At 43.4% G+C, this 5714-nt stretch overlaps 1 long non-coding RNA gene across 1 annotated transcript; it reads right to left on the reverse strand.

The window, feature by feature from the left end:
• Positions 1-3096: 3096 nt before the first annotated feature.
• LOC106005091 lies at positions 3097-5169 on the reverse strand. The gene is made up of 3 exons (XR_001178246.2): positions 4968-5169; positions 4665-4775; positions 3097-3144 (listed from the first exon to the last, which is right to left on the reverse strand). It is a non-coding gene; the product is annotated as an uncharacterized LOC106005091 (long non-coding RNA).
• Between the last annotated feature and the right edge of the window lie 545 nt (positions 5170-5714).

A 5714-nucleotide genomic window follows, 5' to 3' on the forward strand; every position in this document is an offset into this window, starting at 1 on the left:
AGTGTCTAGCAAGATAAAGAACACATGTCAGGTCCTAAAATCTGATAGGCAACTTTGAATACCTACACATGGCATAACATCAGAATGACATGAAAGACTGAGCATACACACAACCAGACTACACGTAAAAACAGAACTCTAACCCACAGCCTGCAGTGACCAGCCCAGTTAGTTATTACCAACATTATTTACACCATCGTCTCCACTACCCATCCTAGGAAGCCCACTGGTAAGGAGCACTGAGAGGACACAACTGCCAGCTGACCTGTGAGTTTGAATCATGAGACTGGAGGCTCCTCACCCCGACTCTGTCCTTAGAATTTGGGTTCTTCTTGCCTTTCCCCCTTTTAAAGGCTGCTCCAAAGACAGAGCCTTGCGATAAGGAAGTAATGCTGAGAACACCTCCATGGGATACATGACTGAACCCAGTTAAGGCCTCTCCATGACTTCCTAAGGTTTGGTGGGCAGGCACAAGGGTGCTTGATGCCACCCAGGACAAACCGTGTAGACAGTTTCCCTTTGTTTACTACAACAGCCACCTAACAAGCAGGAGGACCTGTCCCTTTTCTCAGTCTCACCCCGCCCTCTGCCTATGTGAGCCAGTTTCAAATAACACTTTAAAGCTCTGGAGGAGGTTACTAAGCCAAGGAAACTAGGCTGCTTTCTAGAAGTTGGACTTGCCGAAAACTAAACATCAATTTCTGTACAAGGCCAACTGACCACACAAAATAGATGCCAGGGCAGCTACACTCCAGAGCAGTGTAGCTAAACTCGCAACACATACCCTTAAACAAATAGGATTAACTATCAATAGGGATTCATCCTCATCAACTCTCAGTGTTAATCACATTAAAAGCAATACTGTGCTGCTCTTTGCGCTTTAAAGCCTGCCACCCTCATTCAACCTCTCCCTCCAAGTAAAGATGACACACAGGCGGTGCGTACTTCAAGTAACTATCCAGTAACAGGTCTTCCCTATCTCCATGCCCTCTACCTAAGGTTTGGGTCCTTGACTGAAAAACTTTTCTTCCTGCTCTGAGATACTATCTGTGAAAAAAAAAATTTTTTTAATAAACATATATTTTTATCCCCAGGGGTACAGGTCTGTGAATCACCAGGTTTACACACTTCATAGCACTCACCAAATCACATACCCTCCCCAATGTCCATAACCCCACCCCCCTTCTCCCAACCCCCCTCCCCCCAGCAACCCTCAGTTTGTTTTGTGAGATTAAGAGTCACTTATGGTTTGTCTCCCTCCCAATCCCATCTTGTTTCATTGATTCTTCTCCTACCCACTTAAGCCCCCATGTTGCATCACCACTTCCTCATATCAGGGAGATCATATGATAGTTGTCTTTCTCTGCTTGATTTATTTCACTAAGCATGATACGCTCTAGTTCCATCCATGTTGTCGCAAATGGCAAGATTTCATTTCTTTTGATGGCTGCATAGTATTCCATTGTGTATATATACCACCTCTTCTTTATCCATTCATCTGTTGATGGACATCTAGGTTCTTTCCATAGTTTGGCTATTGTGGACATTGTTGCTATAAACATTCGGGTGCACGTGCCCCTTTGGATTACTACGTTTGTATCTTTAGGGTAGATACCCAGTAGTGCAATTGCTGGGTCATAGGGCAGTTCTATTTTCAACATTTTGAGGAACCTCCATGCTGTTTTCCAGAGTGGTTGCACCAGCTTGCATTCCCACCAACAGGGTTCCCCTTCCTTTCTCCGCATCCTCGCCAGCATCTGTCATTTCCTGACTTGTTGATTTTAGCCATTCTAACTGGTGTGAGGTGATATCTCATTGTGGTTTTGATTTGTATTTCCCTGATGCCGAGTGATATGGAGCACTTTTTCATGTGTCTGTTGGCCATCTGGATGTCTTCTTTGCAGAAATGTCTGTTCATGTCCTCTGCCTATTTCTTGATTGGATTATTTGTTCTTTGGGTGTTGCGTTTGCTAAGTTCTTTATAGATTTTGGACACTAGTCCTTTATCTGATATGTCGTTTGCAAATATCTTCTCCCATTCTGTCAGTTGTCTTTTGATTTTGTTAACTGTTTCCTTTGCTGTGCAAAAGCTTTTGATCTTGATGAAATCCCAATAGTTCATTTTTGCCCTTGCTTCCCTTGCCTTTGGCGTTGTTCCTAGGAAGATGTTGCTGCAGCTGAGGTCGAAGAGGTTGCCGCCTGTGTTCTCCTCAAGGATTTTGATGGATTCCTTTCGCACATTGAGGTCCTTGATCCATTTTGAGTCTATTTTTGTGTGTGGTGTAAGGAAATGGTCCAATTTCATTTTTCTGCATGTGGCTGTCCAATTTTCCCAACACCATTTATTGAAGAGGCTGTCTTTTTTCCATTGGACATTCTTTCCTGCTTTGTCGAAGATTAGTTGACCATAGAGTTGAGGGTCTATTTCTGGGCTCTCTATTCTGTTCCATTGATCTATGTGTCTGTTTTTGTGCCAGTACCATGCTGTCTTGATGATGACAGCTTTGTAATAGAGCTTGAAGTCCGGAATTGTGATGCCACCAACTTTGGCTTTCTTTTTCAATATCCCTTTGGCTATTCGAGGTCTTTTCTGGTTCCATATAAATTTTAGAATTATTTGTTCCATTTCTTTGAAAAAGATGGATGGTACTTTGATAGGAATTGCATTAAATGTGTAGATTGCTTTAGGTAGCATAGACATTTTCACAATATTTATTCTTCCAATCCAGGAGCATGGAATATTTTTCCATTTTTTTGTGTCTTCCTCAATTTCTTCCATAAGTACTTTATAGTTTTCTGAGTATAGATTCTGTGCCTCTTTGGTTAGGTTTATTCCCAGGTATCTTATGGTTTTGGGTGCAATTGTAAATGGGATTGACTCCTTAATTTCTCTTTCTTCTGTCTTGTTGTTGGTGTAGAGAAATGCAACTGATTTCTGTGCATTGATTTTATATCCTGACACTTTACTGAATTCCTGTACAAGTTCTAGCAGTTTTGGAGTGGAGTCTTTTGGGTTTTCCACATATAGTATCACATCATCTGCGAAGAGTGATAATTTGACTTCTTCTTTGCCGATTTGGATGCCTTTAATTTCCTTTTGTTGTCTGATTGCTGAGGCTAGGACTTCTAGTACTATGTTGCTATCTGTGAAAATTTAATAGGAGACTTACTTAGCAAGCTGAATTGTAAAATCACACACCAGAGGGACTTACTGTTTCAGGTTCTAGGGCACTTTTTGATCCATAATCCAATTGTGTCTGCTCTAGATACACCTTTGCTTCCACCATTATTTTTTTTTCTGAAGATTTATTTATTTATTTGAGAGAGAAAGAGAGAGAGAAAGTGCATGTGTGCATGCAGAGGGAGGAACAGAAGTAAAGAATTTCAAGCAGACCCCCAATGATTGCAGAGCCCCATGTGGGACTCCATCTCACCACCCTGAGATCACGAGCCAAAACCCAGAGTCAAGTGTTTCACCCACTAAGCCACCCCGGTGCTCCTCCATTATGTTTAATACACATGCCAAATAGGGATCTTGTGACTGGGCCTGACATTCTATGGGCTAAACATTTTACATATAATAGACAAAATGACTGGAAGAGAAAATATAAAAATTCAGACAGACCCTACCACACCACCATTACCTGACCTTCTGCAATATTCCTTAAATCCAGAAGCAAAGAAGGATCAAATCTATTTGGAAGGCTTATATCCAAAGGTGGTTTTCTCATAGCCTACCCTACTCCTTATAACATTTCCATCCTTCCAGGAAAGAAACCAATGAATGGGGATATCCATTTGTCAACAACTCAGGACCACCAAGGAAATTACCATCCCTCATCTCTCAGAAGTACCCAACCCAAATAGATGCTATCATCAATTCTTCCTGAAGCCACTTGCTTCACTGAAGCAGATCTTAGCTCTGCCATCTCCCCAGGGTGCCTCTAGACCGAGATGTTCAATGCCCTTTTGCCTTCCCCTGGGGAGGGCAATATGGTATCTAGACAGTTATGTACTCGGGGTTCACTGACACCCCTTGCTCCATGTTCCAGGTCCTCAATAGAGACTCAAAGACCCCAATTCCCCCTTGTGATTCAGTTCTGACTCAACATGTAGATGACTTACTACTTTGTGCAGAGGACCAGGAAATCTATGGAACAGGATGCCATTTACTTGCTCTCAGACTTAGGAGAAAATAGACCTCAAGTTTTAAAAGCTGTATTTCAAGTCTGTCCAATAATTTATTATTTAGGGGATGACCTACTTAAAGAAGGAAAAGTACTCTTTCCTGATAGACCAAAGGCTATGGAAACATATCTTAGACTCCTCACAAATGACAACGGAGAGGACTCTGATTTTAACTGGATATTGCAATGAGTGCTATACTTTTCTGTGATTACAGCACCTCTTTACGAATTGGCTAAATCCCCGGTGAGAGCCTCTCTGCACAGAAAGCCCAGACAAGAACCTGCTGACTCTTATCTGGAGGAGGTTCGTCAACAGTCGGCTTCCCGGAGCACTCCTAACTACAAGAAGCCGTTTCATGTAGAGAGGTGGCTATTACGAAGGTCTTGCCCATGTTAAGAGAAAATATGAAAGCTAAAGGAAATGCTCTAAGAGAGGATTATGCCCAACACGCTGCTTTACCAAGGTTATGCTCCTACCTCAACCCTCAAAGGATCCATTTCCGGAGGGATTCAAAGAGGCCATTTGTAAAATATCAATGTGGCAAATACCAACACAGTCACCATCACCAGCTTGCATAAGCAGCGCATCTGAAACAAAATGATACGGGAAGGTTGAAAATAATGGGATAAAAACATGTGGCAAGTCATAACAGGAAAGTTAATTACTAACACGCGATGAAGGAGAACAAAAGGCAAAAAGACAAAATAGAAATAATTTTATACCGTTAAAGACACCAGGCAGGAACCTACCGAGCTTATCTCCATCATGAGTAGGCCTACCTTGTTGTGGAGGGTTTCACTAGGTGTCTGCTCCCTGCTTGGCATTAGGTCTCCTCTTTACCCAGCTTCTCAGAGAAAATCTCTCTTGTGCTGCCCCGTGTGATGTTCTTTTCGCACTGGGCAGTGTGGCTGTGGGAGACGCTGGGAGGGAGAGGTCTGAGCCTCGGGTGTGCGTGTTCACCGTGCACCTGAGCGGGGGTGTGGCTTCACCAATGGTCTTGGTCCTGTGCCAGTCCTAGTGCTGGGACATGCCCTATGCCTGCCCTTCTCCTTGCCCTTCCCCCTTACACAGCTGCAATGGATTGTCTCCAACCCACCACTGTTACCATTTTTGTTGCTCTTCCTCAGAAAGAAAAAGGCTTTTGCTTCACAGGGGAGATAAAGCTCAGTGGAGTTTCAACAGGGTCTCCCATCGGCCTCCACAAGCCAGCACTGAGCTGAACACCTGGGTGGGTGGGTTCCTGAGAGAAACAGCCTACAAGTTTGCAAGCCTCTAACTGTGTCTGAGATTCACACTTCATGTAGCCCACACCAACCTTTAGGAATTCCTTAAAAGCTTCTTTCTGCCTGTATCTATGGACTTCTGTGGCACCTGGTGGTCTGCCCTAGGTGACCAGCAACAGACTGTTAGATACTTGTAGACACCTGTCTCTCCAGGGAGACAGGGAGACGCTGCATTTTACCTGGTCCTGTGTTTCCTTCACACAGCAACACTTGATAAATCCCCCCACCATTTTGTGTCCCAGA

Source organism: Mustela putorius, unplaced genomic scaffold (assembly GCF_011764305.1).
Source record: "Mustela putorius furo isolate JIRA1106 unplaced genomic scaffold, ASM1176430v1.1 tig00000145_pilon_pilon_pilon, whole genome shotgun sequence".
NCBI classification, from domain to species: Eukaryota; Metazoa; Chordata; class Mammalia; order Carnivora; family Mustelidae; genus Mustela; species Mustela putorius.